The sequence below is a fragment of the Triturus cristatus genome, chromosome 8 (assembly GCF_964204655.1).
Source record: "Triturus cristatus chromosome 8, aTriCri1.1, whole genome shotgun sequence".
In the NCBI taxonomy this organism is placed as follows: domain Eukaryota; kingdom Metazoa; phylum Chordata; class Amphibia; order Caudata; family Salamandridae; genus Triturus; species Triturus cristatus.
This window is the reverse complement of record NC_140591.1, coordinates 35854550-35878107: the sequence shown is the minus strand read 5'-3', so window position 1 is coordinate 35878107 and position 23558 is coordinate 35854550. Positions and strand designations below refer to the sequence as shown.

At 47.9% G+C, this 23558-nt stretch overlaps 1 protein-coding gene across 1 annotated transcript in view; it reads right to left on the bottom strand.

Moving 5' to 3' along the window:
• The window catches only part of LOC146799901 (uncharacterized), a 35882-nt gene extending 14465 nt beyond the window's left edge, over positions 1 to 21417 (bottom strand). Inside the window, exon 1 of the mRNA XM_085620830.1 lies at positions 21194 to 21417. The gene's annotated coding sequence lies outside the window, so the exon portion shown is untranslated. The remainder of the gene's footprint in view (positions 1 to 21193) is intronic.
• Positions 21418 to 23558: the final 2141 nt, after the last annotated feature.

Below are 23558 nucleotides of genomic sequence, written 5' to 3'. Positions count from 1 at the left end.
TCCCGCCAGCTCAGCGAACCCCAGCCAGGCCGCCGACAACCTCACGAAGTGGATCAGCGACTGCGCAGACGACCTCGCCCCATTGAGGACCCCGCCTAGCAGACCCGGCAGCAAGAAGGCCCCATGGTTCACCGACGAACTCAAGAGCTCCAAGAAGAACTGCCGAGCCCTCGAGAAAGCCTGGAGAAGGGAGCCAACACCGGACAACATGACCACCCTCAAGCTCGCCACCCAGAAGCACCATCAACTGATCCACGCCACCAAGAAAACAGCATTCAAGGACCGGCTGGACAACAACGCGCACAACTGCAAGGAACTCTTCAACATCGTGAAAGAGCTCTCCAACCCCAACGCCGGAAACAACGACATCACCCCGTCACAAGACCTCTGCAACTCCCTCGCCTCCTACTTCCACAACAAGATCGCTGACATACACAACAGCTTCAGCCCACAAACAACGCTCCCCACGACCGCACCAACACCCCCCACCACCACCCTCAGCGCCTGGACCCAGATCAACACAGAAGACACCATCTGCACGATGAACTCTATCCACTCCGGATCTCCGACCGACCCCTGCCCCCACCACGTCTTCAACAAGGCCGACGCTGTCATCGCACCCCACCTGCGGGACATCATCAACACCTCCTTCGACACCGCCACCTTCCCTGAGAGCTGGAAGCACGCCGAACTCAGCGCTCTACTAAAGAAACCAACAGCGGACCCCACCGAACTCAAGAATTACCGCCCCATCTCGCTCCTCCCGTTTCCAGCCAAAGTCATCGAGAAGACCGTCAACAAGCAGCTGGCCGCCTTCCTCGAGACGAATGGATCCCTCGACCCCTCACAGTCCGGCTTCCGAGCCAACCACAGCACCGAGACCGCCCTCATCGCTGCCACCGATGACATCCGAGCCCTGCTGGACAACGGTGAAACAGCGGCCCTCATCCTCCTAGACCTCTCCGCAGCGTTCAACACTGTTTGCCACCGCACCCTAGTGCAGAGCCTCAGCAACATCGGAATCCAGGAGAAGGCACTGGAGTGGATCATCTCCTTCCTCGCTGGAAGGACACAGAGAGTCCGCCTACCACCGTTCAGATCTGCAGCCACGGAAGTCATCTGCGGCGTCCCCCAGGGCTCCTCGCTCAGCCCCACCCTCTTCAACGTCTACATGAGCCCCCTTGCGGCCATCGCACGCCAACACAACCTCAACATCATCTCCTACGCCGACGACACCCAGCTGATCCTCTCCCTGACCAACGACCCCGCCGCCGCCAGAACCAACCTCCACGAAGGGATGAAAGACGTAGCCGAGTGGATGACGACCAGCCGCCTGAAACTGAACTCAGACAAGACGGAAGTCCTCATCCTGGGCTCCTCGCCCTCCGCCTGGGACGACTCCTGGTGGCCCCCCGCCCTGGGCACCGCACCGAAACCGACGGACCACGCACGCAACCTGGGCTTCATCCTGGACTCCTCCCTCTCCATGACCAGACAAGTCAACGCCGTCTCCGCGTCCTGTTTCAACATCCTGCGCATGCTACGGAAGATCTTCCGGTGGATCCCCACCGAGACCAGGAAGACGGTCACCCAGGCACTCGTCACCAGTCGACTGGACTACGGCAACGCCCTCTACACTGGAACCACCGCCAAGCTCCAGAAGAGACTCCAGCGGATCCAGAACGCCTCAGCCAGACTCATCCTCGACACCCCCGACGCAGCCACATCTCCGGACATCTGAGACCCCTGCACTGGCTCCCCGTCAACAAGAGAATCACCTTCCGTCTCCTCACCCACGCACACAAAGCCCTACACGACCAAGGCCCGAGCTACCTCAACAACCGTCTCAACTTCTACGCTCCCAAACGCCACCTTCGATCGACCAACCACGCGCTCGCCGCCGTCCCCCGCATCCGAAGAGCAACAACTGGAGGAAGATCCTTCTCCTACCAGGCCGCCAAGACCTGGAACACCCTCCCGACCGACCTTCGTCTGACCCAAGACCACCTCTCCTTCAGGAAGAAGCTCAAGACCTGGCTGTTCGAGCAGTAGCAGCACCCCACCCCCCCCCCCCAAGCGCCTTGAGACCCTCCGGGTGAGTAGTGCGCTGTATAAATGCCTTGATTGATTGATTGATTGATTGCATATATCTGTGACTGAACTGGGGTGGCGAAGTGAGCTAAAAAACTATGATGGATTCCACCCAGATCGGTCCGGGGGGTGAGTGTCTGAAAAGTTTCAGCGCTCCGTCCATCATCTCCTTGTGTTGGCGTGGTTATTAAAGCGTGACCGCCCGCCCCCACCGATTCTTACATTAGGCCGCCCCGGGGGAGGTTCAGTGAATATACAGATTGGTGTAAATGAAGTTTTCTCTAGCCATCTGGTGGACACATACTGCGGGATTACAGGCGAGGATGCTACGGACGGGTGTGACTTCCTTCGGGGGGTTCCACTAACGTGGCTCTCAGTTGACCAACAGGAGGAGTTGGAGGCGGAGCTGCAACTGGGGGACCTTTGGGTAGCCTTGAGTGGAATGGCCAGATGTAAAGCACCTGGCCCAGATGGTCTTCCAGTTGAATTTTATCAGGCGAATGCCGATGTGATTCTTCCACGCCTATTTGAGACGTTGCGGGAGGCTAAACGGGTTGGAGTCCTACCCTGCTCTATGCGTGAGTCACAAATTGTTATGCTCCCGAAACCCGACAGGGACCCCGAAGATCCCTCTCCATATAGGCCTTTGTCTATGTTGGGGGTGGACGCTAAACTACTGGCCAAGGTTCTGGCTCTCAGACTGCGAAGGATGGTGAACTCCTTTGTGCATGAGGACCAATGTGGGTTCATGCTTCGGAGGGGGACACATATGAACTTGCGTAGACTGTCACATGTTCTCCACTCGGGAGCGGATACTGGTATCAGTGCAGCAGTAATCGCCCTAGATATTGAAAAAGTTTTTAATACCCTTTGGTGGGATTACCTTTTGGAGGTACTGCAGAGAACGGGGTTTGGAAGGGAGTACATAGTGGGTCAAGCTGCTGTATCATAGGCCGAGGGTCAGAGTGTGGACCAGGAGACATGTGTCAGAAACTATTGAAATTGGCAGGGGCACACGGCAGGGGTGCCCATTTTCCCCGTTGCTATTCACCCTGGCCATGGAGCCTTTGGCGAGAAGATTGCGTAGGGATATGGCACCATGGGGTATAGAGGTAGACGGTCGTACTCATGTGGTCTCTCTGTATTCTGACAATGCTCTCCTCTATCTGCGAGAGCCGGAGGGGGCGATCCCTGCGGCTCGGGAGATGCTGGACTCCTTTGGGATTTCTTCGGGCATCCGTATTAACTGCCAGAAAATCATCTTGTTCCCACTTGCTGCACTGGTGGGGGGCACAGTTCAAGAGCTTCCTGTGGTCGGCATGGACTGGAAGTGTGATTGCTTCCGATATCTCGGAATGCAGATTGTCCATCATCTGAGGCCCAGTATGATTTGAACATGGGGAGGGTCCTTGATGGTCTGTGGGCATCGATAGTGTTCTGGAACATATAGAAGAACTAATAGGTAGTAGTGGTCCCTATAAGGGAGAGAACCGCACATCAATATGAAATACGTATATGTAACTAACAAAAATAAGTGTGAGCAAATTTGTCACTATAGTTAGACCGGGGTGCTAGAGTAGCTTAATACACCTACTACCTAGAGGTGCTATTGGCACATAAGGAACTAAAATGCTTGGAAATACATTAGAGAAAAAAGCTGTTACAGCACACCCAATATTATGTGTAACAATACAAATACAGTACTGAACAAATAATAAGCAAGGTCTGAATTCAAATACAATCCTAGGCAAGTATTGACAAGGACAATCTAATAAAACATCAAGTAAATGGTCCAAAGACGTCATCAGGTGATAATTCATTCACTTTTTATTATTTTTTTCAAAGATTCCCAGCACACAATTTTGCCGACGCGCGTTTCATCTATACTTAGACTTTTTCAAGGTGATATGGGAATAGGAGTCTGGTGTAATCCGGTATGGGCGATTCCAAGGCCAATGTCCGTTTCGCATTCCAAAGCACAAAATCATGTATTATACCGGGTAGTCAGATTAACAATACCGAGTTCTGCGAGAAACGCTGATAAATGTCAAGTTCCCAGTTTGGCGTACTGGCTGCTATGATTACGACCCTTATATAGTATCTGGTATATCACAGTCAAATCCAATTCCCTTATGTGGACCATACACATCATCCATTTAGTTCCACGACATCGTAATAGCCAATGATAAACGTAGGAGGCAAAGCCCTGGTATGTTTGTAACCCTTCTGAATGACAGTTTCCACACACAAGGACGCGTGTGTCTGCTAACCGTGTAACCACATTGGCTATTACGACAGCGTGTCTGCTAATCGTGTAACCAATTGGCAATTCCTGCAGTATGCCAAAATATTAAGTACCGTGCGTCAGATGTGGACAATATTTCCCGATGAACCAGGTGAGTCCAGCATGCTGGTTACATTGCTGGACCCAGGTTCTAGTTGGGGGCTCATCTCCCGAATCTACATAACACTAAAGGCAGACAGGGGGTCGAACTTAGACAAGATCAGGGCGAGGTGGGACGATGACTTGCCAGTCCCATTGGCAGATGGTGAGTGGAGGAGAGCACTGGCACAAGTGGCAGAAGCCACTAGCAACGCATGGTTCAAATTAATTTAGTTCTATTATCTACACTGCACATACCTTACCCCCCCCCAACGGCGAGCACAGTTCACACCTGGGTGGTCTTCCCCATGCCCACGATGTGGTACAGATCCCGCCGCATTTCTACATATGGCCTGGAATTGTCCACGTCTGCAGTTGTACTGGTACCGGGAGGTGTTATCTCTTGGCCCGGCTACAGTGGTGCGTATTGATACATCTATAAAGCACTGTGTTCCGGGAGTGCTTCCGACGCCGCAGAAAGGGATTAGGATGCGCTATACGTTTGCACTCCTAGGACTGGTACTAGCGAAATGGAGGATAGCAATCCACTGGATACATTTCGGACCACCTGAGTGGAAGAAATGGAGAGATGACATGCAGGAGAGGGGAGTAGCTGAGGAATGTCGTCTCAAAGCAGTACGGACAGATGAGAATGCGGAAGGTGATCTCCATGAATGGGGGCAAATGTTGACTGAAGTGTCCACAACAGAATATGAGGGTGAGACTGCGAGTACGCATAGCACGTCGAGCACTGGGTCCGCTTTAATGCCTCCCGACATAACACTACCACACGCATCCTCTCGCACCATGAATTCATGACTCTTGAATAAGATAGGAGTGTACTGCTAGCTCTTTACCTAGGTCAGATGTATTGTGTCACCTGCCTGTCGCTGCCACAGGGGAGGAGGGAGGGATGGGGTAGGGATTGGATTCAAGAATAGACTCTGTATTCCCAGTTGTGATTATTGTTATTATTATATTATTTGGGATGTTGGTTTAACTGTTTGGAGATAGAAAGAACAAAGAAAAACAACTGTATTGCTGATATAAGTGAGAGTAACTCGTCCTCACAAATAATGAGCCTGTATATATTCACAGGATATTTTGTTAACAATGCTAGAGGTATTTTGATTGTAACCCCCGAAAACGTACATGTGCGTCCTTATCCTGGATGTAATGGAAGCAGTGTTTAATAAAAATAAGTTAAAAAAAAAAAAAGATTTAAACTACTCATATAGCTTACATAAATCCCCAATAGTAGTTGTAAGGCTCGACCAGTACGGGCAATCAGAACAGCATCGTCTGCATATAGCAGAATTGGGGTGTGCACATTCTTGATCGTTGGGACATCTGGTGTGGAATTCAACAGGGGTGCTTCCACCCCATTCGTGTAGATGAAAGAAAGGAATGGGGCAAGGACGCACCCCTGGAGGACTCCTCTCATAATTGGGAACGACCCAGAGCACTCACCCTGGTTTCCATAGCGCACGGTTGCCACTGCTGAAGAACAAGCTGTCTAATAAAAGTTATCATCAAATCGTCAATACCCATTTCTGGCATTATTTTCCAGAGATGCTGGTGGGCTATGCAGTCGAATGCTGCTGAGAGATCCATAAATGCCAGGTATAGTTCCTCCTGCTTTACTTTAGTATACTTGGCCATTAATAGGGTTAGGTTGAGGCGTTGGTCCTGGGTGCCACTCCCCTTTTTGAACCTGTATTGTTACCGGATCAGGATGTTATTGTCAGTGACCCATTCCTCTAGTCTGTTGAGTAAAACATGACCCATGAATTTGGCGGTGCTAACTAGCAGAGAGATTGGCTGGTAGTTTTTAGGCTGGGATTTGTCTCCTTTTTTCTGAATTGGAACTATATTAGACCTCTTCCGCGAGTCGGGTGGGCCCACTGTGGCAATTACATTAAAAACATTAGTGAGCACCGGCCCCCATAGATCAGGGTGCTCCATAAAAAAAATCTACTGGTGTGCCATCCGGGCCAGGGGCTCTATAAGTAGAGGACTGTGAGAGGGTCAGTCTTATTTCCTGTAGGTTAAAACATAGGGACAATTTAGATGGGGAGCTAATCAGCTGACTAGCTAACTTGCCCTCTATATGAGGTTTAAAAATAGAGGAAAAATGTGCGATCCTGGAATCCTCGTCCACATGACACTCGGTTCTCTGAGCTTCAAAAGATTTAAGAAATGGGGCATTGATGACTCCAAAAATCCCTGGAGTTTTTTTAAAGAGCCGCTTGATGGAGTTTCTCCCAAGCATCTTCCTTGAGAGTATTGGTTCCCCGCTTCCTAGCCTCTGAGTAATGAAGCCGCAGGGTCTGGACTAGTGCTGCATCCCGAGGAGTAGATCTAAGAGTCTGGTGTAGATTTGATAGGGCCTTCGTGCAGGACTGGTCAAATTGTTTAGGGCCTGAGATATTAGAGGTTTTTCTTTCACTATTTAGTGACTATTTTGCCTCTGATAAGATTCTGTCAAAGTCTGTTATTACGGGTATTGGATCAGGGTTCGCTGCCAGACATATCATAATGTCTACGAATCTATTACCAACCACTCATGTGATAGTTTTCACTTTATCATTTCCCATTTTAGAATTATCCCATTTTTCCTTGCTATCAATGCGTTAACATCTCTTGGCTGCTCCAGAACAGTTCCTCCCCATACCAAGTCACCAATTATAGCGTGGTAGTCTCTGAATCCATATGGCATGATTGCAGTATTAGAGATAGATTTTCTCAGGGGCGAAGAGATCACTAGATACTCTAGGGTTGAACCCTGGCTGGACAATCAAAATGTATGTTGTAGAGAGCCTGAACTAGGGTCAGTAGGGTTCATAAATTCCAGGTCGTTAATAAAAAAGAATCTATTCAGGGCATCGCCATAGGCATCGTGCACAAAGTGGGAGGTTGGATCTCCCAAGTCATTAAACATACCGCATACTGTTTTATTTTAAAAAGTACAGCAGTGTGCGTTAAAGTCACCCACCCATAGGATTTTTGGAAGCTGCTTAAGGCTCTTAAAGACAGTATTAACATCTCTTTCCAACATATCAACGACCTCTTTCATATTCACATTGAAATTATTATTATAGTAGTTGATTAAAAGAATGGTGTCACCACTTGGTCCTATTAGGTTACGAAGATGATAATAAGGAGAATCATTAAAAATTGATAAGACTGCTAGTTTTAAAGTGTTTTTTAACAGAGTTTAAATCCCTTCCCTGGCGCGTCCAGAAACAGAAGGATGGGCTGGAGTATAAAAGGAACGAGAACCATCTAAATTGGTTGGTTCCGTTTCCCATGTTTCCTGAAGGCAAAACATGTTTATTGACAATTGCTAACCAATCTAAGTTGGACACTTTGGACCTTAGTTCAGCAATATTCCAAGAGACTAGTTTAACATGATCTCTGGGGATGAGTGTGTGATTGGGGATTACCACGGGAGGTTTAGGGGAGTTGGGCCCTAGGTTCCTAGAACTTCGGGGTGATTAGTAGTGGCCCCATTCCCCCGTCATTAACCACCACAGGGCCAGCCCAAACCACCTGAACCAGGGGCATTCAATACTTATTCCAAACAAAAGGTTCAGAGTGTACAATTCAAAAACAGATATCCAAAAGCACTAAAAACATACATTTTGTGTGTATAACAAAATACAAATTGAAATACAAATGAACAAAAAAGAAGGAAAAGGAAAAGAAAAGAGACCCTAATAGAAAAACATACAAAATGTATTCAATAAAACAGCTCAGTGTTGTAGGCTGGTACATATAACATAAAAACATATACATAACCAGACAAGTGGCAGACAAAGAGATGATTACATAACAAAGGAGTTTACAAAATTTACATAAAACTCCAGTAGACAGAAGATGTGTCCAATAGTTGCGGCCACAATAGCGTCGACGGCGTTTCGACCTTTTGGTGTTAATCCATGGTCATCTTCAGGACATAAAATATACTGAGAATCCCGAGTGGGCAATTTATATCTCAGACAAATTAGATATCGCTGTAAGTTCACTTCAGCAACCGGCACTTCAAAGGCCAACTAAAATAATGGCGATTTCAAGAGGTCACTTCAACAACCGCAGCTTCAAAAGCCAGTAAAAATAATGACAATTTCAAGGGGTCACAGAACAATCAAATCTTCCTCAGCTTTTCCCCTTACTGAATCAAAGTGGGACTCAAACACCGCACGGCAAATCAAGTAACAGGTAGCAGCAGTTTCAGCCATTCCCCCGTCAATCACACCCATCCAAATCAGTTAAGGCACTAAAGCGGTTATTAATGGGGAGGTGAATAAAAGGGAGGACTATGGAGAGGTTTCTTAGTTTTTGCTATATGGGATCAAAGAAGTTTGGGTCCTATTAAAGAATCTATCAGGTTTATAGAAGAAGCAAAGTGGCAGCCCAAACAACTGTGTTTGCTGTGTAGCTGTATCGGGTAAGCACCCAAACAGTTGCTGGACCAGACGGTGCGAATTAAAATGGACAACCACACAGTCCCCCTGAAAAGATTTCCTGGAGTTCCCTACCCAAGCCACCCTTTTTGCCATTAGGATACAAGGGAGTAACTTCCCTCGACCACCCCCACCCGTGTTTGCTGATCCAGTGATATGCCTTGGTAATAAGCTGATCCGTGGTTTCTGTCTGAGTGTCCACTAGTTTAGGAACATTTGCCAGAACTATGACATAGGGACAGGCAGCGAGGGGGAAGGTCCAATTTTAAATCACAAGGTATGTTGGCTTCATTTGTCACGTGGAAGTTGTAGTCTCTAGAGTGTGCCACAGTCAATGGAAAGGATGGTAAAGATGGGCCAGGTGCCCTCTGTGGTTGCAGAGAATGACGGGAGGAATGATGGGGGGGATGGGTGACTTGCAAGTTTGAAGGCTGGGAATGATTTCTGACTTCACTGGCAATCATACCTCCTGATTGAGGACCTCTTACCCTGAGGGCCTCACTATCAGGTCTCATACTATCCTGTGTGGTTGGAGAACGCTGAGGTATTACGGTAAACTCAGAGGGCAATCAATCAATCAGGGGGAATTGTAAGAGCGCTACTCACCCGTGAGGGTCTCAAGGTGCTGGGGGGGGGGGGGTCGGGGTCCGCAGATCTGTTAGTCTAAGAGCCAGGTCTTGAGGGCATTCCTGAAGGTGTTCAGGGAGGGGGAGCGTGTGATATCTGCCGGTAGTTCGTTCCAGGTTTTGGCTGCAATGTGAGAGAAGGATCTTCCGCCTGCTCTGGCTCTGTGGATGCGCGAGGTTTTGGCTAGTGCGAAGTGGGAGATCGGAGGTTCCTTTTGGGTACGTGGAAGTTGATTCTGTTGTTGAGGTATTTGGGTCCGTTGTTGTGTAGGCATTTGTAGGCGTGAGTGGGGATATTGAAGGTGACTTTTTTTCTCCACGGGGAGCTAATGGAGTCTTTGTAGGTGTTGGCTGATATGTTTGTGCTGGGGGATGCCAAGGACGAGTCTGGCGGCGGTGTTCTATATTGTCTGGAGTTTGCGGAGTATGGACTTGTTTGAGACGGCGTAGAGCGCATTCCCATAGTCCAGTCTGCTGGTGATGAGTGCGTGGGTGACTGTCTTCCTTGACTCAGGGGGTAACCATTTGAAGGTCTTGAGGAGGATGCAGAGGATATTGAAACAGCGGGATGTGACGGCGTTGACCTGTCGGTTCATGGTGAGTGATAAGCCGAGTTCGATGCCGAGGTTTTTGGCGTGGTCTGAAGGGGTAGGTGGACTTCCGAGGGCGGTCGGCCACCAGGTGCTGTCCCAAGCTGAGGGTGTGGTTCCAAGGATGAGGACTTCTGTCTTCTAGGCGTTGAGCTTCAAGCATGTGTTGGTCATCCAGGCTGCAATGTCTTGCATTCCTTTATGGAAGTGGAGTTTGGCGGTGTGGGGTCTTTGGTGAGGGAGAGGATGAGCTGGGTGTCGTTGGCGTAGGATACGATGTTGAGGCCATGTTGTTGTTCGATGGCTGCGAGAGGGGCCATGTTGATCTTGAAGAGGGTCGGGCTCAGTGATGACCCCTGTGGGACTCCACAGGTGAGTTTCGTGGGATCAGAAAGTAAGTCTGATCCTTTGGCTTCTTCCGGTGAGGAACGATCGGATCCACTCCAGCGCTGTTCGTTGTATGCCAGCGTCGTGTAGTCTGGTGACTAGTGTGCGGTGAGAGACGGTGCCGAAAGCCGCTGATAGGACGAGTAGGATGAGGGCTGCGGAGTGGCCTTGGTCCAGTAGGGTGCGGATGTCATCTGTGGCGGTGAGCAGGGAGGTCTCTGTGCTGTGGTTGCTTCGGAATCCGGATTGGGATGGGTCGAGGACGATGTTCTCTTTGATGAATCGAGTCAGTTCCCTTTTGACTGTTTTCTCTGCAACTTTGGCTGCGAAGGGGAGGAGCGAGATGGGTCGTTAGTTCTTGAGGTCGGTGGAGTTAGCTGTGGGTTTCTTAAGCAGGGGCCTGACTTCTGCGCGCTTCCAGTCGTCTGGGAAGGTGCTTGTTTTGGAGGGCAGTGTTGATGGTGCGCTGTAGTTCGGGTGCGATGGCGGCTGCGACTCTGTGGTAGATGCAAGGGGGCAGGGGGCAGTGGGGGCCCCCCCGAGTGGATGCCTTTCATGGTCGAGGCGGTGTCTTCGGTCGTGATCGGAGTCCAAGTGGAGATGGTGGGCTGGCTGGTGTCTCTGGAGGGCAGGCGGCTGGCTGTGACATTTGGAGGGTGGATGCCGAAGTTGTCGTAGAGGTTTTTGACCTTGAGGTCGAAGTAGATTCCGAGCTTGTCGCAGAGGTCTTGGGGTGGGGTGATGTCTGTGGCTTCACTGTGTGGGTTAGTGAATTCCTGAATAACGGTGAAGAGCTCCTTGGAGTTGGTGGGGTTGGCGGAGTTGGCGAGGATTTTGTTGTAGATGAAATTCCTCTTGGTGGTTCTGATTTGCTTGTGGTAGTCCGTCATGGCGTCCTTCTGGTGGAGTAGTTTTCGGTTGTCTTGGTGTTTCTCCAGTTCTTCTCCAGGCGTCTGTAGGTGCGCCTGGCTTCTTGGAGATCAGTGGTGAACCAGGTTGGCACCGCTGGAACTTGTTATGGTTAGATTTAAGGACTCCAAAACTGCCTCAATTCTACATAGCTTGTTTGAATAGGCATGTGAAAGACTGTTCCATTTTTTATAGCAGTGTGTCCATTGAAGGTATGGAGGCTGTTGCGACCTCTTGTGGAGCAACGAAAGTTGGCTTTGTAGCTGATCTGACACCCCCTTTTTTCCTTTTTGGAGGCGGTTCAACATGGGCAGTCGGAGAGTGAACTCTAGCATTAGCTTGACATTTCGAGTGAGTTACAGTCTGCTTGGGTGATAAAGGATAAGAGGAAATAGGCAGATCTTCTGTATGTGTAGTTGGCGGCCCAATATTAGTACAGGCAGTTGGCCAATCAGGCACTACTAGGTCGTCCACTGATATTTTGCTCTCCACAGTCTTAATCTCCTTATTCAGAGCGTCAGAGGCTCTTATAAGGAAGGCATCTAGAGTGTTAGTTGGCTCACCTCTGTTGGTGGTGGATTTCCTTTTACCCATCTGTGTCTGTAGGGCCAAATTCAAATCCAGATCTTAATTACAGGCTTTAAGATGGAATAAGTTAGAGGGAGGGCCCAGACCAGCCTCTTCCGGGCTCCTCCGGGCGTGGACGGGCCCGCTCTTGGCCTGGGCGCGCCCACCCCGCCTTCAGGAGCCCTGTGCGCGCTTTAGCGCCTCCTGGGGCGGCGTCAGCGCTTCTGCGATGGAAGGTGGGGGCTGGAGTTCTGCTCCCCCGGTCACCAGAAGCCTCGGTAAGTGTTTCACGCGCTGCGAGAGCCCTGAGCGTGCTTTAGCGCCTCCTGGCACCCCTTCGGCAGCATCACAGCAGCGATGGAAGGTGGTGGCTGGAGTCCTGCTTCCCCGGTCACCAGATGCCTCGGTAAGTGTTTCAAATCAATAAAACCCCAACTTAACCAAGTACACTCTATTAAAGTGTCAAATATGGCACCCATCCAAAACAAAAGCCAAAACTTCAAGTTCAGGTTCGACTGCCACTAGCATTAGCAATGTCTTTTCTAAGACCCTATCAATGTACACCATTCTTGCAATAACCTACCCATTTCACCATACTGATAGAGATGCCAAAATGTGTATCCTTCCCACCTACTCAATCCCTTCTACAAATTATCGCCGCCGCTAACTTTCTCCCTATGCTGATGGTGCCTCTCCAGGAAACCTGTGTTCAAGACTGTGCTCCCTCAATCTGAGGGGCTAAACAATCCTAAAGAAGTCAAGACTTGACCTTAGTTGTAGTAGAAATAGTAGTGCTTTTCACTATTTCTTTTCATCACGAGCAAATCACTAGGACTCACCCTAGCATATGTACAGTGTGTAATGTGAGGGCTCCGTTCCGCAGGATATCAGAGCACTTTGCATGTTAGGTAAAGGTGTAGTTGTACATATCATACATGGTGTACTGGGTGATGCTTCTTCAGACATAAATAAAGGAACTTGTACAGTTATAGGAGGCAATACATTGTGTACTGAATGATGTTCCATCTGACAGTAAAGACATTTCTTAGCATACAAAAGGATAGACTGAGTCAGATAAAAGATGTGTTCAGTTTGCATTCTTTTCAGGACCTATATATACACCACATGAATTATTGATTTGAGGATGCTATGCATTCTGTTGGACTCAGAAGCAGTGAGTTTCCATAATGAATGTAAATGAAGGACACTGGGTCTATAGCTTGCTTAAAGAAATCTTTGAGATAAACAGTTGAGCCTAGAAGAGTACTATTTGCTAGTGAACAGAGCTGGCTAATCGTTGAGATCGATGTTACAAAAAGGTTACTTCCCTTTGGTAACGCTCTTCCTGGTTAATATTCTAACTGCATCTGACAGACACTTCTAATCACAGATTCCGCACCTTGTGAATAGATCACCAAAGCACTACCTCCACATAGTGGTGGGTCTGTGGAATGACTCAGAGCAGGATATCCTACAGGTCAGATTGGGCAAAATGATCTTCCCGCAGGACATGGTTATCCAGGCAGTAGTGCTTCGTGGACAGTCTTCCACGTAGCAGTCTGGCAGATGAGACTGCGTGTCAGTCCAGTGGTAGAAGTCTGCACTCAGTTGTAATGAGCTTCTTCATGGCCAGCCCACCTGACAGATAGATTGAGCAAAAGAACGATGGGTTGGGATGCTACCAGAGTGATTGCCGGTGGTTAGACAAACTGCAAGCATTCCTCCCATCTCCTCTTGTGCGTTTTAAGTCCTGAGTTCACCTGCTGGATGACATTAGAACGCTAGCAGTGCAAAGTGCACAGTTCAAACTGCAAACCTAGCAGATTGGGTTCTTTTGCAAGGAACAAGGCAACAGACTTATGTTTGAACATGGATTGTGGGATGAAATGGGAGCGGCAGGCCACCACTTGAAGACATATGGTCAGATTTGGCTGTTTCATCCTCATGGCCGGGTGGTGTATCTCAGTCAGTTGAAGTCTCTGAGACAATTAGCACTTCCATCTTTGGCAATGAAGAAAGCTTCAATTCCTGATGCCAATGGCAGATTGCTTAGCGACAAAATGGTACTTGGTCTTGAAAAGTGTTAATGCAACTCACATGGCAACTACTGAGACAGAACAAGAGGATTCCTTTACAGTATGGGTCACTGCTGGCTTCTCTCCGTGATAGGTGTAGTGCCCCTCCTTGTGACACCTATTGCAAGTAATTGCACTGGGCTTAAAGGAACTTCCTGGGACGCTTTATGCCTTTGTACCCGACTAAAACCCTATTTCCATTTATGTCAGTTTTCTCTTGGACCCCTGGAAATTGCTGTGTCCTTTACCCTTGGGTTTGGAATCTATTGAGAGTTCCTGTCTGTCTTTATCAGTTACTTAGACCCATGCTACTTCCACCTAAAAGGGGTAGAGCACTCTCCCATAAGTTGCTTTATCACCATCAACTGGTTATGGAAATGAGAATCTTTGGCAACCATCTCGCTCATCCACACATTCCAATCAAGCAGTACATATCAAAGTTTCAAACACAACACCGTCCACTTTCTTAGATACTGTTTGTAATTAATTTGATTAGATTTACGCATTAGCCCAATGAGTGGCACTTCTTTTATGGGCAAGTGACTTGTTCAAGTATCTGCCCTAGACACATCAATCAAAGCCTGAACTCTACAAGTGATCGCAAAACTCACAAACCATTCCAAAAAATCCTGGCCTTCTACATACATGTGTACACGCTCCTTTAGAAGCTTGGAAGGTACTCCTACAGAGGTGGACTCAGAATCACCATTCCCAAATGTAGAGGTCCCTGTTGCCATCCAGAGATTTTTATTCTCTAAGGCTATCCTGTCTCTCTCCAATTCATGTTTTCCTTCCCTTCTTCTTTCTCTTCTGGCCCGTTTACCCCGTCTCTCCAATCTCATTTCCTCTTATTCCTGTTGGGCTAATCTCAATGCCTCCCTCGCAAACTCCCCGTCCTTCTCCTCTCCCTCAGTCTTAGCTTTCTGAAGCACCAGCAGCAACTTTAGAGTCTCAGTCAGAACTCCTGCAGTTGGAGACAGTGATATCTTTGAAGTTGAGGGGGGAAAGGGTTCCATCTCAATGAGTTCCCAATACAAGGACAATAAATGCGAGATCCCGTTCTGAAGACACCAGACTCCTGCACAACTGAAGGCAATATCTGGGTCTTTGCAGGTATGTTAGAGGGCATGTACTGATTGGGGTAGAATGACTCATGTTTTTTAGCCTGAAGTTTTTTCAAAATCTTCTGTAGGGAAGTTTTATTCCAAGTCATAGGAATACCATAGATCGTGTTTAAGACAGATCCCTTAATTCCGTTATTCACCAACAGTGGGAAGAATCAGATTATCCTCTGATCACATTATGAGGTCAAGTTTTTACATATATGTTAATACCTAGAAGACTTACAACCACACACACCTGGACACTACCTAGAGCTCAACCAATGTTGTTGTGGCAGTTTAAACTACTGTCAACGTAATCACAAAAACCTTTCCTGTAGTAATCCATGATAGGGGAAGCAGGTTAAAAAAACACCTAGGCTCCATTCTGAACCATCAGCACGAATGTGCACAGGTGCCTGGGGATTATGCCGACAGTCATATATAGAATGGTAATAACTGGTTCTTGCAGATTGGTAATTTGAAGACCAAGCACCTCCTAAATCCTCAAGAATTGATTGATATTTTGTATTTTAATGTTAATACAAGTCTATACATTTTGCCTGTCAGACATGATTTACCTTAGCAATATGACACATACTACCCCGATACTGAATTGTTTTACCACTGTACCACCAAAAGGTGAAGAAAGTTTTTTTTTTTTTTAAATGAACGTGCTAGGAAGGAAAGATCGGCCCTTCGAAATAGTACAAATAGTATGCCGGGATTGGTCCAATACAGAAAGAGTTTCTATCAGCGCTTGGACGCTTAACTCCTTTAATATTAAGGTATTACAGGTTCACAGACTTCTTCTTTTTCTCTGGAACCTGCTTCACTTTGTTCTCACCTTTTACACCGGTCCTGACGAAGCGCTACGGGATCCCTTAGGGACCAACAGCAAGCGCAAAACATGTTGACCCCATTTTAGTAGGACTTCATTCACCACAGCACCCATCCTGAGAGCAGCGGTCAGTCATACATCTGCCCTCCATATTCTTTCCAAAGAGGAGCTCCAGGATTCTTTTTAATTTGCCATATGGATCCGTGAATAAAAAATTTGGTTCTGGTTTCCATATAGTAATTTTAACCAACTCACTCACCTTCCCTTTTTATAGGCCCACACACTGCGACGTCTCCTTAAAAGATCTCCGACAACGAGCCCTCTTGCGGGGCCCGTGAGGGACTGCAGCGCCACCCCCACGAGAAACAACGCCCTGTGATGAAGCATGACACTCGCAAGGGTGTGTGAGGGCACTATATTCTAAAGGAGGAATTCCCCCCACACTTACTCCGACCCAACCTCGCAACAAGCTCACAAACCAACTTTTTGGTCTCATCTCTATTCTCTGAGGAACAGCTACCCTCCTAGTATATATACTGTATTCTGTGGGAGCACGGGTACTGGACCTCCCCCCTTTCTCCAACTACGCTCCCGGTCCCCCACTCTCCTTGTAGAACGATGCAGTCACACACCCAGTGGATAAGTGTGGCTCAATGATTAGAGCTGCAGACCCTGATGCAGAAGTCTAGCCCGGGACCAGGGTTCAATTCCCCGCCTCAGCGGGTCTTGGGCTCAAAAATTCCACGGACCTGATAATTCTCGCCTCGGTGCCTATTCCAATCATGGAGTACCACTCTGCAACTCTGGGCAATAGCTTGCTTAATCTCCACAACGGCCCCCACAACGCTAAGGATGCCTGGCCTCCACCTTGGGGGTGCCCAGGAGTGGACGCCTCATAGGGAAATCCAGGATGGGTTCCACAGCAGTATTCGTACAAGCGCCTTGAGACCCTTGCGGGTGAGTAGTGTGCTATACAAGTATCAATTTACATTTACACCCACAGGTCCAGATAAAAGGGCGAAAGTTGGCGATAAGAGTTTCTGTCATGAGAGAAAGATATGTACGCCACAAGTGCCATATTTTGAAAAGTTGCGCCAGTGACGAGATGCATCAAAATAAACGAGGGAAAGCGAAAGCGCGCCTTGCGCGCGTTCTGCTGAAAGGCCCCGAGTCGTACGCGAGCGTGCACATCGGCTGTCCGGGCGCAAGCTCAAAGACATGCCGTGAGCACATCCATGATATTAAAAAAATTAAACCGTTTTACTAATCACATTGGTCGCTAAGGGTTTATGATCAAACGCACAATATTCCAACCAAGATGAAAATGTCTAAAAACAACCTACCGAAGTTGAATAGGTGTTGCTTTACAAGCGCTCTCATACCAGATTCGCAGATGCAAGACAAACAAGCGAAAGCGCGTCGCTCACCGGGGCTTGAGGACATCCCAAACAGAGCACGCGTGTGCTTTAAGAAAGTGAAACGATGACAGAAGGGGGACAGGAGATCTGCACATCGCCTGTCTGTACGCGTGCACATCTCCTCAGTAAAAGAGACGCCGTACACGTGCACATCGCGTGTCTGTACGTGTGCACATCTCCTGTCTCCCTTCCGAAGCCAAGTCGACAACAATAGATCTCGCCAAGGCGAGCAGCGCAAACGCTGCGTCGTTAGGCGAGACCTAAAAAGGGAGGGACTCTGAAACATAAGTAATGGAAGCTGTTGTGCAAACCAAGTTTTAATATGTTTCTTGATAAACAAAAATTGGTAAAGAGTCGAAAAGATGTGGCCAGGAGATTCCAATTCTTTGCAGCAATAAAAAATAGCTGTCAAATACAGCGACAGATCCATTGAACTGTCACAAGCGAGAGATTGGATGAACAGACAGATCTCTTGGGTTGGTAAAGTTTAAGTCATTTGCTAAGGTATTCAGAGTCAGTGCAATGGAAAGCCTTGTGTGGAAAGCACAGAATTTTGAAAAGAGAACAACTGTTCATAGTCAGCCAATAAAGGGCCTTCAAATATTGATAAATATGACAGTTAGTAATTTGAGAATGAGTCTTGCTGCTAAGTTTTGAATCAATTGGAGTTTGTGAATTGGGTAGTCTGCCATGCCACAGTAACGGATGTTGCAGTAGTCTAGATGTCATGTTAATGGTCCGTAGTTAACAGATTTCCAAATTGAAACAGGTACCCAGATAAAGGTTTTCTGCAGCATGTTAAGGATAGAGAAGAGGCTTACTGTAGCTTTATTAACTTGAGTGGTCAGGGAAGGATTTACATCAAGTACGACTCTGCGTTTTCTAGCCAAGAACATGGGGCGGGGGGAATCACCAAAAATCAGCAGGACACTAGGTAGGGGACCAGCTGGAAGATTGTTTACCTAACAGCAGGACCTCTGTCTTGTCATCAATTACTTTCAAGCAACTGGTTTTGATTCATGGCACAATGAAAGACATACAAGATTGAAAGCTGGCTTAGATGACAGAAGAGTTGTCAGCAGAGGACACTATAATTTGGTGTCCTCTGTGTAGGAGATTATTTAAAAACCAAAGATTCTAACTAAATCAAAAAGGAGACAAGTAAATATTGAAAAATGTAGGGTAATAAACATGATATAGGCATTTCTGAAGAACGAAAAGGTGGGAATGAGATAGCTTGATATTTGGAAGACAAGAAGGAATTCAGGCAGTTTAAAGCTGCTAGATAAATGCAGAGTTAATCATGTCAGAGGCTAATAAAATGAGATACTCTAAGGCTGCGGAAAGGTCAAGCAGGATGTTGGCACCGGGGGCACCCTGGTCAAAAATGATGCAAAGGTCAGCTCTGCCGGCAAGAAGTTCAGCGACTGTGGTGTGTTTTGCCTGGAATCCAAACTGGAATGTCACTGAGATAATTGTATTCAAGATAATTCCTAAACTGTTAGGTAAATGCGGTCTACAAATTTAGAGCTCATAGGGAGGAGCAATATAGGCCAAGAAATGGAAAGATCAAAAATATCGTCAAGAGGTGTTTTCCAGGTGAAGGACTAGAGCTTACCTCCAAGGTTTAATTAGTTATGTCAATGGAGAATCATAAGAAAACACAGTGTGATTACAGTAACTATTAAAAAATAGTGAAACTGTTTGGTTGCAAACATATGCACTCAATCAATAACATGGGACGTTTCAAAGAGGGTCATTTTGACTATTTCTATAAACAAGCGTAAGTTTTAACTCTCCCACTTCTTGCAAAAGTATCCAATGTTTAGAGTCTCTGCAGCCAATCTATGATTTCCTCTGCAGCCCTCAAAGACCAGTCTGTTGCTGAATTAAAGCATTTTCGTGCTGTCAGACGTCATTAAAGTGGGCCACATTCAAAAGCAGTATGAGCATGAAAGCCTGCTTGAATACTGCAGCTTGTTGTTGCTGGAGGCTGTGTTGTAAGTGTAGTACGCTGATTTCCAAGATGTGATTGCATTTGTCCTGTTTCGTTTTTCCTCAATGGTTTAGGAATCTCAGCAAGTAATGGCTTCTTAGCTAGTCCCTCCCTTCCCTCCAAATCCTTGTTTCTGAGGCCCAAACTAAATACTTTGCCCAGTGTGTTCTAGGCTCTACCCTCCTTATTACTACCCTTACTCACCTCAATCCCCTACTCCCTTTTCTACACAGCTTCTCCTCTCAGGCACCTAGGTAAAGGGTGAAGAGAGTAAGAGTGTCTTTCATAGACCTTCTTAGAGCCTGGAAAGGGTCAGGGACAGAACCCCGTGCATTTTGACCCCATACGTTCCTCTTTTCATGAACCCTGGCATAGCTCATTGGTCTGTAAATTAGATGCATCACACAGAATCACTGATTTATGCAGTTTCTTGGTTTTCTTTACATCACAGGTGGACAGACTGTGCCTGGTGGCCTCTGGCTCTCTTCTCCCTTTGGCACCTCCTTCGTAAGATGGAATGTGATGTACAGTGCAATAACAATACTTTCGACAACCCTGCAAAAGTTCCATTACTTCCAGTTCTACTGCAACGTAACGTGGTTCAAGGTGCAACGTGGAAATAAGAGAAACTAGTGAAATATCACGTCGTACCCACTACGATCGAGATGAGAATCTAATGAAGAGAAAAGAGGCGAGGTGGGAAGAGAGTACGGGTCGAGTGGGGGACAGGAAAGGTTAGCAATAAGTGAGGAGAGGCTGAACAGGTGAGGTAAGAAAGGTGGAGAGGGGAGAGGCTGCACAGGAGAGGGGAGGAGAGGCTGCACAGGAGAGGTGGGAAGAGGAGAGGGTGCATCTGAGAGGTGGGAGGGGACAGGGTGCACCTGAGAGGTGGGAGGGGACAGGGTGCACAGGAGAGGGGGGGCGTCTGCACAAGAGAGGTGGGGGGGAGTCTGCACAGGAGAGGTGGGAGAGGGGGAGACTGCACAGGAGAGGTGGGAGAGGGGGAGTCTGCACAGGAGAGGTGGGGGGAGTCTGCACAGGAGAGGTGGGAGGGGGGGAGTCTGCACAGGAGAGGTAGGAAGGGGGAGAGGAGGGGAGTGGAAAGGTTAGCAATACGTGAGGAGAGGCTGAACAGGAGAGGGAAGAAAGGGAAGAGGCTGCACAGGAGAGGTGGGGAGGCGACGCTGCACAGGAGAGGGTGCTCCTGGGAGGGGACAGGGTGCACAGGAGAGGTGGGAGGGGGAGAGTCTGCACAGGAGAGTAAGAAGGGGGAGAGGTGGGAAGGGGAGAGGCTGCACAGGAGAGGTAAGAAGGGGGAGAGGTGGGAAGGGGAGAGGCTGCACAGGAGAGGTAAGAAGGGGGAGAGGTGGGAAGGGGAGAGGCTGCACAGGAGAGGTAAGAAGGGGGAGAGGTGGGAAGGGGAGAATCTGCACAGGAGAGGTAAAAAGGGGGAGAGGTGGGAAGGGGAGAGACTGCACAGGAGAGGTGGGAAAGGGAGAGGAGGAGAGGGTGCACCGGAGAGGTGGGAGGGGACAGGTTGCACAGGAGAGGCAGGAAGAGGAGGGGCTGCACAGGAGAGGCAGGAAGGGGAGAGGCTGCACAGGACAGGTGGGTAGCGGAGAGGAGGAGAGGTGAGAGGTGAAGTGGGCAGCAGGCGGTGAGAGGCCACAGCTTGAAGTGGGGGAGTGGAGAGTTAAGGTTGTCCAGAAGCAGGGAGGGGAGAGGTGGACAGGAAGACTCCTACCTGCGCAGACGCCTGCTCAGAGCCCTCTCTCCCTCGGCCTTGGACGGTGAAGGTGACAATCCGAGGCCTGGGGGTGATGTCTTGGGTCAGAGGGTGAAGGTCACCGCACAGACAGAGGATCCTTCCACCCCTACAGCTGCTGGAGGAAGATGCCGGCAGAGACTGCATTCACTGTTGGTGCTGTCTCTGCCCTCGCTGACCCGGAAGAGGAAATTACATCACTGCCGGTGTTGTGCAATATCTGGTATCCTCATCGTGTCGTGTATACCCTGCTTATAGCCCGGGCAGGTTCAGACAGAAGCCGTTGATCGCTGCTCGGGCTGAGTTTTCACGATTGAACTGGATGCCAAACTCGGCTCTGCCCAGAAATCACCTGATACTTTTGCACGAGGAGAGTCGGACAGAAAGCGCAATAAATACAGAGAATGAATCGTAATGGAAATGGCAATTAAGTTAATAAACGTGAAAGCAAAGAAACTATTGCTGAAGCATATTGAATCATAACGAAATAACATGAGGGGAAGAAAATAGAAACGGCAGGTGTTCAAATAAGGGGAACATTGATATCAAAACGATTAAAGGGTGAAGGGGAAAAAAAGGCAATGAAAAAAGTAAAGTTTTAAAATGGGGAAATAACGGGTTTTGATTTTTATATGATGAATATGTTACAAGGTGTTTATGACAAACATATAACTGCATGTTTGGTTAGACTCATACAGCATACTTGCCATTTTACCAGTCTGCTTTATATTTTTGTGTCCGTGCTAATTATACAAGCATTTGCAACGCAATCGGTCAGAGCTATTGGCATTGTAAATGACAATGTTTTTAGATCTCGCTGAGCCAGCGCGCATGCGCTGCTAGCGAGACATTTTGTAAGGAAGTTTTCAAAGTGCTACCGCTGGCATAGAGCTACAGTGCACGCCTCTCAAAGCAGCCATATGGCTTTACGTCGCTCTCCCTCATAGCCTCCTCTCCGCCCCCTTCCCTGCTGCTATTTCACACCACTTTTCTTATGCACAGAACTCCCGCTTCTCCCCCCCTCCCCCAGATCGCGGCCGCTCGCGCAGCCAATGCTTGTTTATTTCTGTTATGTGTTGGTCATGTGCGGACACAATTGAGGAAATTTATGCATGCAAAGCAAATGCCTTCATCTCCCACTGTTGTGTGCGCTATAACGATGTCTCAAACAAATCATTTGAAAATTGGTGCCAATGGAAGAATAGCTCCTAGCAGAGGAGACGGTATTCACTTTTCACTTCCAGTCTTTGGTCCCAGCCTGGTTTATTTAATCTGGGTTAACTGTGCTTTCCAGCTGTTATAGCAGCCAATTCCCGAAGGACGTCAGTCCAGTCCCAAGGTGTCTCATTTGCTGAGTAATCCCTCTCTGCCTGTATCTATTCTCTTTTATATTCTGAAGCATGGTGAAGGTTAGTAGCTTGAGTGAATTGGACCCTGTGTTTTTTCCACTGTAATACACAGTTATACGCCTCGAGCCAGTCAGCATGGGCCAAGCAGTGATTTAATTTTCACAGCATTTGCATTTTGTGGCCATCTAACGGATAGTCAGCAAATATAGATGGAAAAAATATGGAAGTCCACTCGGAATTTTAAGAACTCTGATGGAAATAAACAAAATACATCCAAACACCGAGCACCAATAAATAATTTAACCATGTGCAGAGAATCCAAGATGTACGTTGTGAAGTACGAATAGCTTATTTAGTCCCGTTTACTTTTTCCTTTGCATTCTGCAACTTGTTTCTGCATTTCTATCTTTAAACGCAGTACTACAAGTACCAGGATGCCAAGCTAACCTCACTAGATTCATGCCTCTCAGATAGCGCGTGACCCTTGAGAAGTTTTAAATGCGTGAGTGCAAACCCATTTTATTTTATGTTGTGAACGAAGCTTCGGATTTTCTCCGTAAATCAGCTAAACTAATGCATTTTACGCGTGTCTGTGTAGTACAGATAACTGCGGTCAGGGAAAAAAGTGTTAGGACATAGCGTTTTTTTGCTAGCTTTACTTTTAACCATGCTGCATAGCCATGCAGCTTAATGCACATGGCTGAAACACATTGACAAAGCCAAAGTCTCACATACGCCCACCCCCCCACACAACCACACACACCCAAAACTACAACACAACCACACACACAACCACACACACAATCACATAGACAACCACACACACATAACTACAAACACACAACCAGAATCACACACAACCAGAAGCACACACACAACCACCCCCCCACTCACACACCCACACACATCCCCACACCCCCCACACCCTCCCACACCCCCCCCCCAATCCCCCCAACACACCCCCACATACCCACACACAACCACACACCCCCACG